Source organism: Hevea brasiliensis, chromosome 8, assembly GCF_030052815.1.
Source record: "Hevea brasiliensis isolate MT/VB/25A 57/8 chromosome 8, ASM3005281v1, whole genome shotgun sequence".
NCBI classification, from domain to species: Eukaryota; Viridiplantae; Streptophyta; class Magnoliopsida; order Malpighiales; family Euphorbiaceae; genus Hevea; species Hevea brasiliensis.
In genome coordinates, this window is record NC_079500.1 from 100,715,295 (window position 1) to 100,737,482 (window position 22,188).

General features: G+C 36.0%; 1 protein-coding gene and 1 pseudogene across 2 annotated transcripts in view; one reads left to right on the forward strand and one right to left on the reverse strand.

Annotated features, from left to right (window-relative positions):
- Positions 1-24: 24 nt before the first annotated feature.
- LOC110668080 (putative disease resistance protein RGA3) overlaps positions 25-22,188 on the reverse strand; it is a 63,191-nt gene continuing 41,027 nt past the window's right edge. The window contains exon 7 of one of the 2 annotated variants that reach the window (XM_058151870.1): positions 25-445. The gene's annotated coding sequence lies outside the window, so the exon portion shown is untranslated. Of the gene's footprint in view, positions 446-11,605; positions 11,689-22,188 lie in introns of those variants that run through there. The other variant, XM_058151885.1, reaches the window with a different exon arrangement.
- On the forward strand, positions 20,543-21,683 carry LOC110668046 (amino acid transporter AVT6C-like; annotated as a pseudogene).

Genomic DNA, 22,188 nt, shown 5'->3' on the forward strand with positions numbered 1-22,188 from the left:
TATTTGAAAACTCATATCAAAATGTAGCAAGTAACAAAGTATAACAACATACATATTAGAATTCCATAATCAAGATTATCCTGAAATAGTGAAAAAATTGAATTATCTCACATCCTTCTCACATCTAACAAAATATAGAATAACACGGAACAAGGAGTGCCAGTATGGATAAGTTCTTTTGCATCTTCTAATGGTTCTAATTGCAAAGAAAATTCAATCGTTCATTTGATCAATCTTTAATTGAAGGATGATTTCATATAGAGAGCTCAAAGCTCAAGTTGCACAAGCAACCGTTGTCACTAGTTTTTTTTTTTTCCTCTTGCTTGGTCATCTAATCAGTTTTAGCTGAAGGATGTTGGCAACGCGACAAGACCTCAAGGCAGAAATTTTCTGTTCAGTCTTACTGCTTGAGACAAAGTTGATGGCTCCAAAGTGCAAAGACATGCTGAAAGCACAATAACAAACATTTCATTTGGGATGATTGCAGTGACTGAAATTCAAATATCTATGGAAAATAAAATATATCATCTCATTTACCTTTCTAGTCAGCTGAATAATTTTTTGTCTTCTCCCAGTTGGCTTAAAAAGAAAGCAGGAAATTGTCGAGAAAATAATGTAGTTTTGCATCTGAAATTATCTTGCATCTTGCAATATCAAATAAACAGTAAGATTATCAGAAATGATCTACATACAAAGATCTTAAAGTACCTCCATTTGTAGTCCTAATTTACTTGAATGAATGGAGTAAATTTAATTTCTTTTCTTATATTTGCTTTGATCATTAGAGATTACTGACTTTCAAATTCAAAATATTAAAAAAAAATGCTGAAATGATTTTTATGTAATGTGTTGTCCCAAAATAGTCCAAGAGGGGGGGGGGGGGTGAATTGGACTTAAATAATTTTTCGGCTCTTGCTTGTAGCCTAATGAAAAATTGTGGCTTTGTTCAACTAGGTGCTCATTTATATATAGTGAAAGTGATATGTATTTCAATAATGTGTCCATAAATTTCAATTCAAGCTTCAATCAATATTTATAGCAATCTTTGACATAACATGCATCACAAAATATTCAACTAATTTCTCAACCTACTCAATATATCTTCAAGTATATCAACTCAATCTATTCAATCAACATTCAATATCATGCATAGAAATTAAATTTCACAAAAGTAAAGAGATTAAGGTTAGAGAAATCAAACACAATGATTTTTATAGTGGTTCGGCTTAACTAGCTTACATCCACTCTCTCAAAGAACTCTATTTGAGTCTTCTCTCTAATATTTACTCTTTTAAAGGCAAGAGACCAAAAGCCCTTTACAACTTTTTTAACACCAAGCTTTTACTAAGGTAGCTTGAACCCTTGACAAGTACTATCTGAAGCACTCACACTCTCAAGCTTCAATAGGTGCTTGTACAACCTCTCTTAAATGCAATTTAATGTTTTAATACTCACTCTCTCTCAATACAAATCAAACTATAAAGAAGAGATGAGTTGATTTGCCAATGGTAGCTCAAACACTTTAAAGCTCTTGAAAGAAAGCAATAAATGAAAAATCATGATTGGAGTACAATTGTAAGCTTTCATCAAATGTAAAATGAAGTAAAGAAGGTGTATTTATAGTCCTAAATCATTTTAAACTGTTTGAAACCTTTTTGGAACGTTATACACTATGTTATAGGCAAAATAGTAGATATTTTATCTTTTTGTGCGAAGTTGAGCAACTCTAATCATTTAGCAAACTAATGAAATATTTGGCGACAGTAGTAAACTAGTTAGCAAACTAATGTTTTAGCAAACACATTAGCAAACTAATAGTTTAGCAAACAAGTTAGCAAACTAATTTACCAAATGCCTGTTTCAAATTGTAATCTTTAAAAATCTAATTTAGACCTAATATATATATATATATATATATATATATATTCCAATAGCAATATCCAAGGTCATGATGAGAGAATTTTATAAAGTAATTGAAAGAAAAATTAATTTTGAGCTCTATTTGACTAAAACTTTCATCTATTCTTTTTACACAAGTCCTAAGACTTAATTTCTAACTCTATAACTTTCATACCTTTACTTTGAGTTTCAGCTTTCATAATCTTGTTCTTTCTCAACTTTGATTCATCTTGAGATGCCTTTTAGTGCTCTTCCTCCTTTGATGCAACCTCAAAGATTCTTCATGAATAAGAGAAAGAATCTACACATCACTTAAAATTGAGTTAGATAGATTCTATTTGAGTTTTGTTATCATCAAAATCAATGCTCATTTTGAGCTACACGGTGTCAACAATCTCCCCCTTTTTGATGATGACAAAACTCAATTGAATCATCAATCAAGAATAAATAAAAGTGTGCATAAGTTTATGTATATCCAAGCATGTTAGTATGCGGGAATTGCTACCCCTAAATGTATGCACACAAGTTCAAAAAATAAAAGTATTAACAGCTATACAAAACTCCCCCTGAATTTATGCTACAAGAAATATTCATGAGATATCCATAGTTTCAATATGCAAAATATTAAACTTAATAGTTTGCACACATAAGCCACAATAGTTTGCATACACACTTCTAAAACAAAAGCATACTTCCATTTTCAAAATATAAGCACACATCCAATTTCCCAAAATCCAATTTCCCAAAACAAAAGCACACATCCATTCTCCCCCTTTTTGTCATCAGCCAAAAAGGAAACAGGAGATACTAATAAAAAAAAAAACCAAGTAAGCACAAACTGAAAATCAGTAAGATAAATAGTAGCAAACTGAAAAACCATTCAACAACAGTAGTAAACATATTAGTAAAATAAAAATGCAGATCATGTTCTAAACATTAAGCCTTTTGCTCCTTCAAATAGCTTTGGAAGGCACCATCTTCTTCTTGGAGGGTTTAGCAGCAGGTGGCTGAGAAACTTGGTCAGCCAAAGGCTCATGCTCCTATGACTCATCCTCATCAGATGGGGTTTGAAGGGCAGCAACCAGATTCTGATATGGATTGGACACCGTAGACTTAACTCTTTTCTTGCTCTTCTTAGCCTGAGAAGCTTCAGCTGCAGAAGGTTTAAGTGGAGCACTCTCCTGTTGATCCTTTAGAGAGTATTCCTTCTTCTGTGTAGACTCAACTACAGGTTCTACAATTTGTTCACTCTCAAGTTCAACAGTAGGCTCAATTACAGGTTCTACAACCTGTTCACTAACATGCTCAACAATAGGTTCAACTGTAGGTTCTACAACCTGTTCACTTTCATGTTCTACAGCAGCAGTAGACTTACCAAGCCCAGTACCTTCACACTTAACATTACCATGATAAAAAACATGAGCATCATGAGTAGAAGGGTCACCTGTAGGTATATCAGTCTCAACTTTGGTTGCAAAATCAGTTTCCTGTGCTTGCCTAAGATCTGCAATCTGTTTCTTTAACTCCTCATTTTAAGTAAGTAAATGACTTACTTTGTAATCAACAATATCCATAAATTTTCTCAGAAGTTCAATAGACTGATTTGATGTACTGAATTTCTCATTAATAAATGTTCTTAGTCCTTGAAGCTCACTCATAATCTCACTTTGGGAATCTAAATCAACTTTAGCTTTAGAAGATCCACCTTTTTCAAAACGTTTCTTTCTTCCATCAGTATTAGAATGAATTTCTCTAAGCACAATTAAATCTGCCCTAGAACTCTCCTTAGAGACATTTATCTCCAATTCTTTAAACACGGCAGTTAAGAGGTGTGCGTAGGGTAATTTACCAATCCCATAAGCTTTACACATATTCTTGAAAATCAGATAGGCCAAATTCATTCTTACTTTATTAACAATATGCCACTTGATGCACATATCCAAGTAACTCAAATATCCATAGCTGCCAGATTTAGGACAAAATATATAATTCACCATACTGTGAATAATCTTAATGTGCTGAAAGGCTTTAGTGCTAGTGGATTTTTCACTAGTGGCAGTGTTGGTAGGAAAAACTTCACTTTCAAATTCAGTCAAATTAAAACCTGGACCTAGCAACATCTCAATGAGCAGAGATTCTATTTCCATCATTCAGCAGTTTCAAGGCTTTAGCAATCAATTCAACAGAAATGTCATATGCTCTGTCATTCAAAGAAACCTCAAATATGTCTTCTTCATCAATTACTTTTAAAGTTCTATAGAATTCTTGGACTAGTCTAGGATAGTAAACATCAGTGCATTAACAAACATTCATCCATTCTTAAAATTCAAAGAGTTCGTTAAATTGAAAATCAACCTGATCAAAATTGTCCCATTTAATGAACTTACAGTCTAGAAGCGCTTTGTCAACAACAGAGCCTGATGATTTTGCAGCACCCTTTTTGCATTGAATATCAATCCCACGCATTTTCCTTCCCTTTTTCTTTTCTGGTGCCATCACCGCAGGTTCGACTTCCTTAGATGGGTCAGAGGATACACTGTCGGACTCAGGTACTAGTGTTTTCCTCTTTTCTTTCAATTTCTTCTTTAATGCGACAACAGGGAGTTCTTCAGATGAAGAAAAGGACGGCGAGGCAGCAGCAGCAGGGGATTTTCGTTTGCTGTGAGCCATAGATGGTGAACTAGAGGCGATGAAGAATTGGAAATTTAAAATGGGTTCTGGCGCAGTGAGGAATGAATGCGGGATTAGAGTTTTAAGTGATGATTAGAGAGTGAGATTGGCGCTTTGATGAAAATGGGTCAGTGTTAATGACAAGAAAATTGGTAAGAGTAGTACCATAAATCAATGCAGAGGAGAGAGAGAGTCGGGTATGGCGAGAGAAAAAAAAACGAGTTGATAGGTGAACGTTTCGTGTAGCAGTGGGTAAGATTGATTTTTCTTGAGTCCCGCGCTTTTCCTCTTCTAATTTGTTTTATTTGAATTTTATTTTTATTTTAAATGTATATATATATATATATATATATATATATAACAGCGAAGAAAATATGAATGGGTAAGTGCATTGATTGGCGCACAGAAAGTTCAAAACACAATCACTTTTTGGCTTAAAATTTGAACAGTACACGTTACAACAAACTAATTTTAGGCACGCAACAGTAGCATACAACTTAGTAAACTAATTTCACGAGTACAAAAATAAGTTAGATACTATTATTTAGAGTTTTCTTAGCAAATTTATATCACAGCAAATTACTCACACATTAGATAATATGCAGATATATTAAATCTATATGAATTGAATTTCAAGCAAGTGGTTTACTCATGTCAATTTCCCTTCTAATTTTGCAAAAAGTTTCCTCATTGAGTGGTTTTGTAAAAATATTTGCAAGTTAATTTTCAGAAGTAACAAATTCAATTTTGATATCTCCATTTTGAACATGATCTCTAATAAAATGATGTCTAATCTCAATATATTTTGTTCTTAAATGTTGGACCGGATTTTTTATCAAGTTTATGGCACTTTTATTGTCACACCTAATTGGAACAAGATTATATTTTAAACCAAAATCTTCCAATTGTTATTTCATCCATAAAATTTGAGCAACACAACTACCAGCAGCTATATATTCAAATTTCACTGTGACAGAGCCACTGAAGTTTGTTTCTTACTGTGCCAAGAAACTAGTGCAAAACCAAGAAATTGACAGGTACCTGAAGTACTTTTTCTATCCAATCTAGCCCCTGCAAAATCTGAATCACTATAACCTACGAGATTAAATGATTTACATTTTGGATACCATAAACCAATTGAGTGTGTGCCAATGAGGTATTTGAAGATTCTTTTAACTGCACTTAGATGGGATTCTTTTGGAAATGATTGAAATCTTGCACACAAGCAAACACTAAAATGTATGTCTGGTCTAGAAGCAGTAAGATATAAAAGAGAGCCAATCATACCTCTATAAAGCTTTGTATCTACTTCTTTACCTTTTTCATCATTGTCCATTTTAATTGTTGAACTCATAGGAGTGCCCATGCTCTTCAAATCTTCCATTTTAAATTTCTTCAACATATCCTTGATGTATTTTGATTGATTTATGAAGATGCCATCTTTTATTTGCTTAATTTGAAGTCCAAGGAAGAATGTGAGCTCCCCCATCATGCTCATCTCAAATTCATTCTGTATAATCTTAGAAAATTTCTTGCAAAGAGATTCTTTAGTAGCACCAAAAATTATATCATCAACATATATTTGCACAATGAGCATATCATTATGATGCTTCTTAACAAAAAGTGTTGTGTCCACTTTGCCTCTTTGGAAATCATTTTGTAAAAGGAATTTACTAAGCCTTTTATACCATGCTCTAGGAGCTTGTTTTAAACCATATAAAGCTTTAGTAAGTTTATAAACATGATTTGAATGCTCATGATTTTCAAAGCCTGGAGGTTATGTAACATACACTTCCTCATCAATATAACCATTTAAAAATGCACTCTTGACATCCATTTGATAAAGCATAAAATCCTTGTAACATGCAAAGGCACACAACATTCTAATAGCTTCAATTCTAGCAACCGGAGCAAAGGTTTCATCAAAATCAATACCTTCCTCTTGGTTGTAGCCTTGAGCTACTAGTCTAGCTTTGTTTCTAACAACATTGCCTTTTTCATTCATTTTGTTTTTGAAAACCCATTTAGCACCAATAATTGAATGATTTTTGGGTTTAGGCACCAAATTCCAAACTTTGTTTCTCTCAAATTGATTGAGTTCTTCTTGCATGGCAAGAATCCAACTTTCATCATTTTGAGCTTCTTCAAACATTTAGGTTCAATTTGTGAAACAAAGGCAACATTACCAAAATATTTTCTCAATTGTGCTCTAGTCATCATCCTTTGAGATGGATCATCAATGATGTCTTCTTAGGGATGATTTCTATGGAATCTCCATTCTTTAGGTAAATCTTCATGTTGGGGTTCATTCACTTGTAATTCTTCCAAATTTAGCATTTCTTTATTGATTTGATCATTGTTGGAATTATGGACATCTATTGTGGTATCTCCTTGAGTTTCTTCATCTTTGTCATCAATTTATTCCATTTCTTGACTTGATTTTACATTATCTTTTCCAAACACCTGCTCATTATTATCATAAAAAACATCTTTCCTTCTAATAGAAGGGTTAGCCTTATCAAACAAAACATGAATAGTTTCCTCAATAACTAATGTTCTTCTATTAAACACCCTATATGTTTTACTCTTTGTTGAATACCCAAGAAAGATTCCTTCATCGGATTTAGCATCAAATTTCTTCAAGTTATCCTTCTTGTTATTTAAGATATAGCACTTACATCAAAATGCTCTGAAATATGAAATATTTGGTTTTCTTCCTTTCCAAAGCTAATAGGGGGTCTTTTTTAAATTGGTCTAATCAAAATTCTATTTAACACATAGCAAGAAGTATTAATAGCTTCAGCCCAAAAATACTTTGGCAAATTATTTTCATTCAACATAGTTCTAGTCATTTCTTGCAAAGTCCTATTTTTCTTTTCTACAACCCCATTTTGTTGTGGTGTTCTAGGAGCTGAAAAATTATGGTTGATTCCATGTTTATCACAATATTTCTCAAATAAATGATTTTTAAATTCAGTTCCATGATCACTCCTTATAGATGTGATACAAAAACCTTTTTCATTTTGAACCATTTTACTAAAAGAGGTGAATTTCTCAAAAGTTTCATCTTTGTGAGCAAGGAAGAATGTCCATGTATATCTGGAATAGTCATCAACAATAACTAAGGCATATGTCTTCCCACTAAGACTAGCAGGAGACACGGGTCTAAACAAATCAAGATGAAGCAATTCTAATGGCCTAGTGGTAGAAATAATATTTTTAGATTTAAAAGATGCTCTAGTATGCTTTCCTAGTGCACATGCCCTACATTGAAATTCATTTTCATAGTTAATCTTAGGAAGACCTTTAACAAGTTCTTTCTTAGACAATTTTGAGAGTGTATGCATGTTTGCATATCCTAATCTTCTATGCCATAAACAACTAGAGTTATCAAAAGATACTAGACATGTACCATGATTAGTTTTAAAGTTATTCATGTCAAGCAAGTAAACATTATTAGATATATTGGCAATGAACAATGTGTCATTATCTAAGTTATTGATTGTACAAAGAGAAGAAGTGAACTTTACCTTAAAACCTTTATCACAGAGTTGGCTTACACTTAGCAAGTTGCATTTCAAACCTTCAACAAGTGACACATCTTCAATGCAAGGTTTGGTTCCAATTGTGCCATTTCCAATTATTTTTCCTTTTCCTTTATCTCTAAATTTCACATGTCCTCCATCTACCATTGTGATTTTTAAAAACTTGTCCTTTTTACCGGTCATGTGCTTTGAACAACCACTATCTATATACCATTTTTCACTTTCCTTCATCCCTTTGAAACAAACCTGAAATTTAATCATTTAGCTTTAGGTACCCAAGCAACTTTGGGTCCTTGGGGGTTAGTGACTTTATGTAAGGTTCCCTTTGGCACCCATACCTTCTTTACCTTAAGGAGACCCTTCCTAAGTGCACAAGAACTAATCATATGATCTCTTTTATTGCAATAATAGCATGTGACATTAGGTAAGGAGGATGTAGATGCTTTAATGAAATGATTCTTGTATTTACCATAGTTCATGAAACCATCAAAACCAATTCCATATTTTTCATTTGAAATTCTTTGGTTTTCAAGAAGTACATCTAGAGTTTCTTTTCCTTTTGTAAATTTTGCCAAATCATTTGCCAAAGATTCTATTTTAGCTTCAAGAACCTTATTTTTCTCAATGAGCTTTTCACAAGTTTCTTTTGAGTTTTTGAACTCCAAATCTAGCTCTTTAAACAAAGTAATTTGTTCTTTGTAAAATTCATTTTCTTTATACACGTTGGACATGGCAATACTTTGTGATCTTAATGATTCAATTTCTAAATTCATTTTAGTGCACTTTCCCTTATAGTTTCTATACTCATCATATACTTTAGCAAATGTAAGTTCAAGTTCCTCTACATTAGGAGGTTCAAGAGAGTTTACCTCATTATCACTTTCTTCTTCCTTTTGTGAACTTTCGACTTTCTCTTCAAATGCCATCATACAAAGGTGAGCAGTCTCCTTGTCACTTAATTTATCATTTGAAGATTCTTCACTATTGCTCCATACTACTTTCATAGCTTTCTTGCTCCTGTCTTCTTTTCCTTTTTTCTTTTTGAGAAATGGACATTTGGGCTTGATATGTCCTGGTTTGTGACACTCATAACATACAATTTCTTCTTTTGAATCCTTGAAACATTTATCCTTGGGAGTATACTTTTTCAAGAATTTCTTGTATTTACTTCCTCCCTTCTTGAAAGCTCTTTTGAATTTCCTTGCAAGCATAGCCATTTCATCTTCATCATCATCATCACTTGAAGCACTTGAGTTGTCACTTAAGTCAACTTTAAGTACAACTCCTTTCTTCTTATCTTCATCTTTATTTGACTTGAGAGCAATGTTTTTCTTCTTCTTTTGCTCATTTTCAACTTCATCTTTCTTATATACCATCTCATGTGCAATGAGAGATCCAATGAGTTCATCATAGGTGAATGTTTTAAAATCCTTGGTATCTTGGATAACTGTAGTCTTTGCTTCCCAAGATTTTGGAAGTGATCTAAGAATTTTCTTCACAAGTTTGGCTTCCTCAAATCTTTTACCAAGTGCTTTGAGAAGATTAACAAGATCGGTAAACCTTGTACTCATATCCGCAATTGATTCTTTTGGCTTCATTTCGAATAGCTCATAATCTCGGATAAGGAGGTTTGCTTTGGACTCCTTGACGACATCCGTTCCTTCATAAGTGACCTCAAGCTTTTCCCAAATTTCCTTAGCAAATTGACATCCTGAAACACGATTGTATTCATTAAGGTCAAGTGAGCAATGCAAAATATTAATAGCTTTAGCATTTACAGAAATTTTCTACTAATCATTGTCATCATATTCATCTTCATTTTTAGGAACTTTAGTATTTCCTTAACCATTCTTTCGAGGACCATGTGGACCATTTTTATGAAGATTCTTATTTATGTTCAAGGGAAACACCTCATTTTGGAAGGGTTCAATCATTTGTGAGTTTCTTGGTGGAATTCATGCACACGAAGATACTGTGGGCTTGTATAAATTGATAGTATCCAAATTCTTGACACTCAATTAAACCATCTCAATTATAAATCACTTCATGTTTATTGTTGCAGCATTAACTTTGCTGGCTGTTTTGGTGATTTTCTTCACAAGGAAGCTTTGGAAGTTCAAGGAAAGATAAATTGGTATATGGTCATCCACTTTATCTTTCATGAGGTACTTTATGTAGCCGGAAACCATTGCTATTCCATTATGTTGACCCCGTGTAGCTCAAATGAGCATTGATTTTGATGATAACAAAACTCAAATAGAATATATCTAACTCAATTTTAAGTGATGTATAGATTCTTTCTCTTATTCATGAAGAATCTTTGAGGTTGCATCAAAGGAGGAAGAGCACTAAAAGGCATCTCAAGATGAATCAAAGTTGAGAAAGAACAAGATTATGAAAGTTGAAACTCAAAGTAAAGGTATGAAAGTCATAGAGTTAGAAATTAAGTCTTAGGACTTGAGTAAAAAGAATAGATGAAAGTTTTAGTCAAATGGAGCTCAAAATTAATTTTTCTTTCAATTACTTTATAAAATTTTCTCTCATGACCTTGGATATTACTATTGGAATATATATATATATATTTTTTAAGGTCTAAATTAGATTTTTAAAGATTACAATTTGAAATAGGCATATGGTAAATTAGTTTGCTAACTTGTTTGTTAAAATATTAGTTTGCTAATGTTTTTGCTAAAACATTAGTTTGCTAATGTTTTTGCTAAAACATTAGTTTGCTAACTAGTTTACTATTGTCGCCAAATATTTCATTAGTTTGCTAAATGATCATAGTTGCTCAACTTCACACAAAAAGACAAAATAATAGCTATTTTGCCTAGAACAGAGTGTATAACGTTCCAAAAAGGTTTCAAACAGTTTAAAATGATTTGGGACTATAAATACACCTTTTTTACTTCATTTTACATTTGATGAAAGCTTACAATTGCACTCCAATCTTGATTTTTCATTTATTACCTTCATTCAAGAACTTTAAAGTGTTTGAGCTACCATTGGCAAATCAACTCATCTTTTCTTTATAGTTTGATTTGTATTGAGTTAGAGTGAGTGTTAAAACATTAAATTGCATTTAAGAGAGATTGTACATGATCTTCTTCCCTTTGCCATCCAATACAATATAGATAATCTTGAATCTGGAAAATCTCCTAACTTTGATTGAACTAAAGTAAAAAAATGGGGGGCATGAAGATCACATCTTTTGATGGACTTTCTGCTTTTCTTTTGCTAATATGAGCCAATAAAACATTGACAAAAAGGATATAAAGCATTTGAATTTTGGGAAGTACTAATTTTGGAAAAATACCTTTCCTTTAAAGGAAACATGCCAAGGAAAGCTAAGTGCATTTTCTCACATCACAGTCATGCCCCTGATCATGTGAAAGGTTCCAAAAGTGGAAGTTTGTAGAAATCATTACATAAAGGAAATATATCATAAAATAATGGAAAAACCATAGCATATGGGTTCGATAAGCCAAGTCAGACATGAAAATGAAAAATGCAGTGAGTGCAGGAGATGGATTATTGATTTATAATCCAAAAGTTTCCATTTCCATGGAATTAACTGAAAAAAGGCATCCCGTGAAATCATTAACAAGCGCTGGAGAGTCATAAAAGAAAATAATTACTGAAACCAAAAGGCAAAGAAAAATAAATCATAATATTTCTCACCTGAACTGATAATTGCATATTCCTCCAAAAATAATTAATCATAAATGCATCTCCTCATTTTCTATAGTGATATTTGGGATCTGAGAAATCTTAAGCGGATGGAAACCATAGACTGAATAATACCAAAATTCATCTCTTTTTCAGCTCAAAATAAACAAGCTTCAAGCTGTATATATTGGTGTTACTACCATTAGTTGAAGTCATTATTCACAAGAAGAAGAAATCATCAAAATAGTATTTGAAGAATGGAGATGAAAGGGATGGAAATACCTAAGAATTCACAAATAAAGCTGTTCAGTGTCCACTCCCAAAGAGGAGAAAAAAAAGGTAAAGAATTCAATTTCTCTGAGAAATCACCAATTCTTAATTCCTCAATCAAGGGAGCCCGCAAAATATCTTCTCTGGAAAATAACTCAAATTTTGACACGCTGCTATTTTTAAAGAACGAAGAGAATGCCAGAGAATTCGCACATAAGCTAGTCCAGTGGTTTAGTTCACAATACACATAGAAGATTGAATTCACAGAAGATTTTCTCATTAATAATTTACTAATTCGAGCATGGAAATAAAAATCTTCTTTCTAGGAGCATTGAAATTACAGGAAGGGAACATAATCATTTGATCTGGGGATCTCACTCTTACAAATAGTCATTAGGATTGGAAAATAAAATAACTTGGAAGATTAATGGCTCTACCTAGCTCTTAAAAGCTCATGGTTTTATGATAAGAAGGAAAGTATAAGAAAGAAGACTAACCCATTTTACAAGCTCAAGAGCTTAAGGGTAGAGTTCTGTTTCCCTTAATGTGATGTTTTCAGCAGAGGTTAAGGTTAGCAAAATTGAATCCAACTTTTCCTCCAATTACTAAACTCTCCTCAACTTAGTCTCTCCTGCAGAGTCAGCAAAATAATAATTAATTAATTAAAATATAAGATTATCATCTTCAAGAGAGATAGAGAGGTCAGATGATGGGTAAACTTACGTATAAGTATGTACGGGAGATGAGAAATCTTGGACCACTCAGAGCCACTCCCCTTGGCGCAATTTTCCCTAAGAAAGGGACAGCCACCAATACGAAGTTGCATTAATTTGGAGAGTCGTCGCATGGCTGTAGACGGAAAGGAATGCAGTTCATCAAATAAGTAACTCAATTCTTCACAATCTTGGATTCTTAATGGAATTGTTGTCAACAGAGGACATTTCGTGATGATAAATTCTTCAAGGTAAGAAAATACAACTGTTTCAGCTCCCTCATCTACTGGTGCTGCCTTCCATTCAAGTAAGCTTTTCATAGAACTGAAACCTAAAACCTTCAATGCTGGAAAGGGCCTCACTCCATTGCTCGTGCTTCCATCGCCAATGTCATAGAATTCATTTCCTATACTTCTGATCTTATTCATTCCAGCAATCCAAAGTTCTTTAAGACGACGAAGATGTCCAAGCATTGGGAGTTGTTCACACCACTTACAGTTCCTCAATCTAAGCTCCACCAAATTATCGAATACTCTGGAAGAATCTCCGTCACTCGGAATTTTCATCATTAACAGCCATGGCGGGAATTTTTCACCCAAATAATTCTTTATCATTATTCTCTCTATATTTGGGTGAGGCTCAAGGCCTTCCAACACTTCCATATCATTGCCACTTGTTTCTCTTCCATATCTATCTGATTATAATTGGTAAGTTTTGTTACCTCTTGTTTAACAATTTCTTGATCTGCAGGTTGAATTTACATGTTGCATAGATATCCATAGCACTTACTTTACAATTATGGGTAAGTGTGAATGTGATGCGAAAGCAGCAATAGCTCATCATTTCAATATCACTTGTTTACTTCATTTGAGTTTTTAGGGTTATCAATGATATTATTCAAGGTTTATCAAAGTCTTAATTGGCTGTGAATTGTTTGATTATGGTCTGTTTCCTTCTGCCGAAAATGTTCTTGTTTTGCAGAGTCCTCAGCTGCAGATTTCATGTTTGAATAAATGTTTCTATGTATCAGGAAGCAAATGTTTGAGTAGTTTACCCCTTCTTGAACCCCAGTGTACCATGTTAACAAAACATAATCTGAGTTCTGGCCTTAAAACTTGAATAATTTGATCACTTCTTTGCGCTCTAGGATTGAAACACTTTTCTATCATATCACCACGGACGCTGTCTAATAAATTATGTACTCTTCTCCTACGGGATGTTCTGTGTGGGAATCAATCTGGTGAAACCTTACACTTAGGCATTCTACAAGAATGGTTTGGTATCCATTGGTGGAACTCACGAGCTTATGCCATTCTATTCCTAGTGCTTATTGTGATGCTTCCCCTGGTCTACGCCGAGTAGGTGAGCCTTGTATTGATTGATTTTCACAGAAAGGAAAATGATGGAATTCTGATATGTCTTAGTTTTGTCATTGAGATTTTTGCTTCTTTCTCCCAGATTCACTAAAGTTCACTTTAGGAGTCTCCTTTCTCCTTGCATTAGTGTTTGTCGACACCATATTTTGGCCGACCTCCGAAGTCAAGGGACTTTTAAATCGACTTTATAAGCCGCTCTCAGCCGATGTCCTTCGATAACAAATGACTTTTCCGAACTCATCGATTTCTCGACCACGGAATAAACCGATTCCACACTTAGTTAACTGTTTTCCGATCTCTTATCAGATGGGTTCGAATTGATGACGGGTCTCCGTACCATCCAGTCTTGCCTCCGATCTCTCTTTACAAATATTGTGGAACTTCATTTAGCTGATGTTAGAATCGGGCTTCTCACTTGAATGTCCCAGATATTCCTTAAAATAAAGTTAGGTTTGTGTCCGGTCTAATGACAATCCCGATCTTAAGAATTCAAATCAAGTTTTTCCAATTCTAATGTTCTAAAGTTTTACCCGGTGTTTGGTCATGACTGAGTCCGATCTCATGCTTACGTGTAATGTTTTTCCGATCTCTTATACTTAGGTTAATGGTTGCTTTCAAGTTTAATGTTCCAATACATTCAAACAATTAAGTATTCATACAATTTGAACGCTTGCCGATCTCATCAAGAAATTGAACCAAAAAAGGACTTCAATTTATTTCAAAGATAAAAATTTACAAGTCATTCGGCTGGAGGGTATCCCTCAGCCTGCTCTCTAGGTACATCATCATTTCTCTCATTCTCTCTCTCTCTCTCTCTGGCTCCCCGTTGCTCTCATCTTTGGCCTCTGGGGCGAGCTCATTCATCCAGGAGAAGTCTTCTTCAGGATACCGCTTCCTCAGCTCAGCCAGAAGATCATTATAGGCGTTCACATAAGCCCCGACCTCCTTTGTGGTGCTCTCCTCTTCCTTAGCTTAGAGCTCCTCATCCTTGGCTCAGAGCTCTTCCTCCTTCGCCCGAAGGTTTTTAGCATAACGAGCGAGATCAGCAGACCGACCAGCTCAGGAGTCTTCAAGTTCTCGCTCCACCTCCGTTATCCTCTCCTCATAATGCTTCATCTTATCTTCCATTCCGACGATGTAGTCATTAGCAGTGGAGAGCTGAGCTTGTGCAGCTGAGGCGTCCTGGACCGCCTTAAGGATATCCTTCCTTAAGGTGTGGACCTTTTCTCTGATTACGTGCTGGTTTGCAATGGCCTCCAAGCCTAAGCTCATTGTCTGAGCTAAGATATCATCGATGCTCTCCTCTGCCAACCTGTTCCGATCTTCTTGGAAGCAGATGGAAGCTCTCATGACTTTGGCTAGGCCGAGATTCCCTCTTGTATAGCGGTTCCTTTCCAGCGATTGGATCAGGAGTTGAGCACCCCGGGAAAGTGTCCTAACCGTAGGACCCGAGGCCTCCCCTTCCACATTGGGGGAGATCGAAAGAGGCAGGGGAGGCGAAAGCTCGATTTGTTGAGGAGCAGGAGCGACGACCTCTACCTCAGGGATCAGTTGCTCCTGAGATCGGGGAGGAGAGCTTGGCACCTCTACTAATTCACGACGAGGGGTCTGAGCATCAGCAACGATGGCCCCCTTCATTGCCCGCACTTTTCTAGAGACCTCCCTCTTTCGCTTGCGGCTCTCTTTGGAAGCATCGCCGCCAGCGTACCTGCACAGAAAGGAAGTCAGTGAGTTTGCTAATATTCAAAGGCCAGAGATATGGATAGTACCAGGGCCGAGGTCAGAGAGCTGAAGTTCGTAGTCTTCGTCAGTGATTAGCAGCATCATCCAATACTTTAGTTCGGCCATAATCGCGTCTAAGCATGAGAATTTCTGGGTGGACGCCTGAGACTTTAACTCTTTCACCAGGGCATCTTCATCCTTATTTAAGGTGATCTTCTTTGGGATCAGAGCAACCAAGTGTTGCCAACTCCGTGGGATACCCTCAAAGCCGTTCGGAATCTTGCTCCTCAATATGAAAAAACGGTCCTTCCAATTCTTCAATGAAGAAGGGAGATCGGTAAAGAGGGAGCAGTTTGGCTTAGCCTGAAAGAACCAAAACTTGTCATTCTTCCTTCGGGCAAGCCTATATAGCTCGACAAAGACTTTAGCCGTGGGTTCCAATCCCTTAGCTCGGCAGAGGCATCGGAAAGCTATTAGAGTTTGCTAGGAGTTTGGATGCACTTGAGCTACCGAGACGTGGTGGAACTTTAGGACGGCTTTGTAAAATTCGTCCAAAGGAAAATGGAGCCCGGCATTCAGCTGCTCTTCGTATACTATTATGAGATCGACTTCATCAAAGAAGTGATCGGCCCGATGGTCACCATAGCACTTGATCAGTTCGAAGGAGTCGATCCGCAGGTTGTACTCTTGGCTTATAGATTAAAGATCAGTTTCTCTCAGGACCGAAGGCAACTCATCCACTGGCAGGTTTTCTCTTTTGGAATATGCTCCTCGCCTTGATCTGGCAGCCGGACCAGTAACCGGAACGATGGCCATGCTGGTTCGATCGCCTGATCTAATTACATCGCCCTCTTCCGAGGTCCACGAAACATGGACGGAAGGCAGGCTCGCAGCTCTCTGACCCTCAGCGCCTCTCATTTTCAAGAAAACAAAAGAAGTTAACCAAGAAAAGAATCAAAATCCTTACCGGAATGTGATCGGTGCCAAAAAAAACTTGAAGAAACGAGAGAATGCCGAGATTGCTAGCAAAGTTCTGAAAATGACATAAGGGAGCAATTGATTTACCCTCCCCCTATTTATACCTATCTGAGCATTTAATGCTCACGAAGTCCCAAGCGACGCATTGGTTAGCGGAATCGGGTCGCTTTTCTGGCACGTCGGGGGAAGGTTCCAGAAACACGATAATAAAATCGAATAAATGAGATCAGTTAGTTAGGGTTATCGGATTGAGCAAACTTTCAAAATCATGGATCGGCTAAACGGCGATTCATTTAGAGATCAGATCGGATATGCATATCAGAGATCAGAAAAATAACTAATGCAATAATAAAATAAAAACCTTCAAATAAAATTTCATTTCATTTCCAAAAGATCGGATTACATCATTTGGGCAATCTCAAGAGATCGGATTACATTATTAGGGGAATCTTTAAAGATCAAATTACATCATTTGGCGATATCTAAAGATCAGCACTATATCTTACCTAGTAAGGGCCTATGTCAAAGCCTAGTCTTGTGGCTGAATCAAAAGATGTGTTTGATCAGAAAGCCAGCCACAAGTATTGGATAGATGTGCAGCTCAGATAGGGTGACTATGACTCTCATGATAGTGAGCGGAGTCATCGCCGATGTCATCGACCAGAACCGAGCTATAGTCGGGACGCCCGATGTGGTGAGGAGCCAAATGAACTTCAAGAGGCGGTCATCGACATTAAGATTGAAATTAGTAGTCCTCTTGTCCGAGATCGGTCCACTAATTACACCAGTAGACCAATTCGAGATCAGCACAATCATCACTTTCAATCTTGATCGGTAAATTAGTCTGGTTCCCTCACTGTCATTAGATATTGTCCTCATGGTTTTTCGATCGCGAGGATCATAAATTTTCAGGCGAAGTGCAAAGAAAACAGTCGGAAAAAGATCAAAAACAGTCACCATAATCAGAAATATTACCGAAAAAGCTAGAATTGGAGAAATGGAGAAACTGAAGGAGGAGAAGTGAAGTGTGGAGGGGATTTCCCTGTTGGTACATATATATAGGGGCTAGGCATTTATTGCATACAGAAACCGAAGCGGATGCATCGGTAATAGAAGAATTAATGGCATTGACCAAAACAAGTTAGATAAGGAAGAAAGATCTAGAATGGGAGAGATCAGGGAATGAGAAGGGACCTGATACTAGAGAGATCAGAAGAGGAGAGGGTCATAATAGGGAGATCGGAAGAAATAGAGATCGAAAAGCAAGAAGAGATTGAATAGCTTTCAAATAACTCTCTTCATAATCAGAGCCGAGTTAGTTAAAGTGTTACAGGCGTGATCAAATCTTCACCGCACGCCTCATTTGCAACAATGCCTACCTAGCTGACAGACGCCAAAATAGTTATGGCAGTTCTGTACACCTCAATCTTCACCGTTGATCATACTTGTAAGGACGGACCTGAAGCCCTTGGATCAAAAAGCAGACGACAGGATCGACACTTTTTATTCCCAGCCCTTGGTTCCATCTTGTAAGGAAAGACCCAGAGCCGTTGGATTAAGAGAAGAAAGGACGGATATTCTGAATGAAATCTCAACCTCCATTTTGATTCTCTTTAATTCTCAGACATCGGATTGTGTCCTTTGAAATCTAGACCCTCCGTCTCCCCTGATGAGATCCTTACCCTTCATAAGGAGCACCCATTCCCTATAAATACCTGCATATAATACTGTAGAAGGGACGAAAGAAAAGTGGTGGTGATTATAGTGGAAAGACTCTGAAATTTGATTCAGTCTTGCTACTCTCCATTCTGAGCTTTCGAAGTGTGAAAAAACTTCAGAAACCAGTTTTCTTAAGTATTTTCATCGAAAAGAGCTCTGAGTCCTGAAACTTCCATTCTCAGTTCCTCTGCAATCATCTTCACTCCACCTCATTCCCACCACCCTAGTATTTGACTTTACCTTTCGGGTTCAGCATCGTTTCGACCTATCCTCATTACTCCGGGTAAGCTCAAGTTCTCTCGCAGTCAGCTCCCACCTCTATAAGATTTGTGGACACCGGAGTTACCTCATCTGTCTCCTTAACTTCCCACAGGTAAGTGTTCAGACTGTTATTTTGTCGAATATTCTTATTTTATTTTCTCTCTTAAAATTTCTTTTATATCTAGTCACACTAAATCTCTAAATAGATTATCTAGGCCAATATTCATTCCCTGGGTCTTCTTTTTCTATTCATTCGTAAACTTTATTTATCATCTCTTAGTTTTCATTTCCTTCGAAAATAGACGTTCAAGTCATAGGCAACTTGTAGATACTCAAAAGAATATAAGCAGGGGTATTTCGACATGAAAACTTTCGGTCAAAAAAAAAATAAAAATGACAAAGGAAGATAGGTGTAGCATGGGTCGGGCAGGTTGGAAACAAGAATAGGTCAAACAAATAATTTGTGAGGTCGAGCCAAGGAACAAGCCCAGGTGATAATATAATAGATCGGGAATCAAGATAAGCTCGGATCCCGAGCGAGCAATTAAAAGAGATCGGATCAAGGAGTTCGGATAAAGTGATCACACGAAAGGTCGGCAAGGAGTTCGGTCTTTCGCCCACTATCTAGTTATAAGGTCCCATAGGCTAGGAAAAGCTTTACATGGATTTTTTGTGTCTTCGGTACTCCATTCCCAAAAAAGAGGGGTCCAGAAGGACCCTTTACTTAAATCCCTAGTCCCAGGTTCTTATAAAACGCCATTCTAATAAACACATTAAGAGTTCGGGGGGAGAGTTCTTACCCGAACTCAGTCTAAATTTTAACGCAACACATTAAGAGATCGGGGGAGAGTTCTTACCCGAGCTCAGCTTAATTTTTAAACGCAGTATGATACATTAAGAGATCAGGGGAGAGTTCTTACCCCAGCTCAGCTTAATTTTTAAACGCAATATGATACATTAAGAGATCGGGGGAGAGTTCTTACACGAGCTCCGCTTAATTCTTAGACGCAATATATTAAAGAGATCGGAGGAGAGTTCTTATCCGTTTTCTCGGCGAAAACCCTATTAAAATGTGGAGATCGGAGGAGAGTTCTTATCCGAAATCTCCCGCTTAAATTTTTAAACAGAATACACTAAGAGATCGGGGGAGAGTTCTTACCCACATTCTCGGCTGAAATCTTACAAAATATGAGGAGATCGAAGGAGACTTCTTATCCGAAATCTCCCGCTTAAATTTTTAAACAAAATACACTAAGAGATCGGGAGAGAGTCCTTACCCAAATTCTCTTAGCTTAAATCCAAATTAAAATATCAAAACTCCAAATATGCGAATTAACCCTCAACAAGACTCTGTTACGTTGCATCTAATCACTAAAGGGTCATCTCATGTACTCGTGTTCTTGGGCAACCCTACATGGTGAAATATCAAATATTCCTTTTATCCTTATGAAAGATTAACATCGTCACTCCAACCCCCAAATTACCAATTTTAATTCATAAAGAGCATAATGTTAAATCTGCTTACCCTTGTTGAAGGACGCGGTGGGGTGCCTAATACCTTCCCCACCCGCATATGGACCCCAAACCTAGAATCTCTATTTTTGAAGTGTTTCTTTTTAATTTACCTTTACAAATGATTTTCTTTAATTTTCCTTAAAATTAAAGTGGCGACTCCTCACTTTTCCCACTTTGGTGAGAGTTCATCTAGGCGACCGCAAAATACCTTGCGACAGTGTTTGTAGCCATAAGTTCAGCAATGACAGTTTATGCAATGTGGCAAGGGAAGACTCAGAAACTTAGACTATTCCCAGATTTTGCCAATCAAGCATCCTTGTTTGATCTTTTCACCACAATCCCAGTCTTTGTAACTGGTTTGGGATTCCATGTTAATGGTAACCATTAAGGTTTTCAATTTGGTAATTAGCAAATTAATGAATGCGTATTAATTAACTTGGTTTAATGAATGCAGTTCACCCCATTAGATCAGAACTTGGAAAACCTTATGATATGAACTCAGCTGCCAGGATTTCCCTCATCATTGGCATTGCAATTTACTTTGCAATTGGTTTCTTTGGCTACTTACTATCCGGTGACTCGATCATGCCTGACATTCTAGTAAACTTTGATCGAAATTCTGATACACCAACCGGTTAAGCTATGCAATCCACTCGGTTTTCGTATATCCTGTGATGAGCTTCTCTTTGAGGGCTAAAATAGATGAACTGCTCTTCCCCAAGAGGCCTATATTAGCCATGGAGACTACAAGATTTGTGTCTCTAACTTGTGTTCTATTAGCTGTTACTTATATAACAGCAATAGCCATACCCAATATATGGTATTTTTTCTAGTTCATGGGATCAACAACCATTGTTTTTCTCTCATTTATTTTTCCAGGCTTGATCATTCTCAGGTAATAATACTACTGATTACTAATCTCTTGTGCTCTTTGTTAAGTCTTTGCCAACTACTAATAAGCCTTCTTTTCACAGGGATGTTCATGGTATTTCTACAACAAGGGATAGGATCATGGCAGTATTAGTGATAATTCTTGCTGGGGTGAGCAGCTTCATTGCCATATATTCCAACCTGCAAAATTCCAGGAACAACAAATGATGAATTTTTCCTTTCCTTTTCCTTGTTCTACATCTCTTGCGAGAGGAAGGGGTGAATTTTCTTACCACCATATATGTTGAATTCAAAACAAATTTTCATGGTGGTGAATTGTCAACTAAAACATAGATTAACGGTTGTATTCTGATTATTTATTATGTATAAAATTAGATGATTAGATTGTGATCATTGATTATAGTGACTTGCACATGAGTTTCATTATAATTAAAGATTATGATATATTTATTGTATATGCAATTGTTGCATAAAAAAATTTTCCTAAAATAGAACCATTTTGATGAATTTTAATATTTTATACTGCTTCTTAATCTACATTATCATGTGTTTTTCAAGGCACAAAAACTATTTTTGGATTGCTTTACAAGACAAAAGGACCCCAACCGTCAACTAGAATCGATAAAAACAAGGTCCCTTAAAGGCTTGTGAAAATGCTATCTTTGATTGTCTTTGTCTCCACCACTGGATGCCGCGGGCTATGCTAATGTTGACTTCTTCGATTTTATTAAATAACTTGCCAATCATGCTGAAATTAGAGATTTACAAATAAAGAAAAATAATTAATTTAGGCACACTAAGTCTCATTTGTCTTGTATGATGCTAAAAAATCTTGTAGTATTATCCAATAAAATTAAATCTTAATTGATTCTTATCTATTAGATTAATTTTATTAAATACAAATGATAATGAATTAGATATTTTTAAATAGTTATAAATCAAACCCTATTGAGATGAGTT